Source organism: Papaver somniferum, unplaced genomic scaffold (assembly GCF_003573695.1).
Source record: "Papaver somniferum cultivar HN1 unplaced genomic scaffold, ASM357369v1 unplaced-scaffold_137, whole genome shotgun sequence".
NCBI lineage: Eukaryota > Viridiplantae > Streptophyta > Magnoliopsida > Ranunculales > Papaveraceae > Papaver > Papaver somniferum.
Window position 1 is genome coordinate 12813085 of NW_020622934.1, and position 1394 is coordinate 12814478.

Sequence of the window (1394 nt, forward strand, 5' to 3'; positions counted from 1 at the left end):
TCCACTGCCAAATGCAATCTCGCAACATCACCAGTCTGTCTCAGTCTTGTATTCCAATTGCAAGCAATACCAACCACAACTGCATCATCCTTATTAAACTGCATCTGCAATTTCATAACTGCAACTCTACAGTACCAGTTGCTCAGCTGCTGCTTCAACCACCAATCCAACATCCATTACAACCACCATCTCTTCCATGAGTTTATCACCATCAAGACCATCTGCATTTTATGTTCACCTGCAATCTCATGCCCTGCACTTCAACCATTAACCACAGCAGCAACTCATTTCTTGTCTGCACCATTGTACTATACTTCATTACTACCAGAACAACCAACACCTGCAGCTCAGTTTCATACACACATTCACTCAACAAACCATTCTCCAGAAACATCACCACCAGTCTCAACTTCAGTTCTGCATCATCAGCTGCAACTCATATAACTTCTTCATTTCAGCTCAATTCTTCACCAATTTCATGCCTGCAGTTTCAGCTCCAGACTCACACTGCGAAACCCATTCACCTTGTTCTTTCTTGCAACTGCAGATGCTTCTTGGCTCAATTCCTGCACCCCTTGGCAACAATCATCACTACCAGTACCTACTTGACTCTCAGCTATTGCTCTTCCTGCAACTTCTTGTCAATACTGACATCAAGGCGAACTCCAATTTCCATTTCAATCCAGCTTCAGATCCTCTCCATTCTGTATCTCGAACTTGAGAGTAAAGCCAAATTTCTTGACAAGATGATCCCTGATTCCTTCCACAACAAAACCCTAAATTCATTTCCATTTAAGCTCAATCATTCATGGCAGCAGCTACAAGAACTCAGTCGATAACCAAGCAATTAGACCTTCTCCAGATCAATTCGAACCAAACCCTAAATCTAATAATCAACAGCATCAATTTCTTCTTTCTCTGTGTATTCTCAGCTTCAGAAATTCGTCACACAAACCCCATCTGAACAGAGAAGACTCTTGATCTTCTCAGCCTTGAAACTCATCAAAACTTCATTCCATCTCTGCATCTCTCGATTTCTTTCTCTGAGTTCTTAAACTCTCGGACAGAGCAGCCGCCAATGTTTCATTTCAGGGGGAGGAAAAGAAATAAAATCCAATCATCTCTTCCTCTGAAATTTAGGTTTGATGTAATAGAGAGGATAAATCCACCCAAGTGAGGCAGATAAGGGCCACCTTAGTTCATTTGGCATGTCAGTTTCAGCAAACTGACAGCTCATACCTTCTCTTGCTCAACTGTCAGTTGTGGGGAACTGACAGTTCATTCTTCACCTCCATCTTGCACATCCTAACCGGTTCCAAATGTAACTCGCCTGCGAATTGATCTTTTCGCCCTTTACCCTCCAATCGAGTACTTTCTTCTTCTTTCGCTCCAAA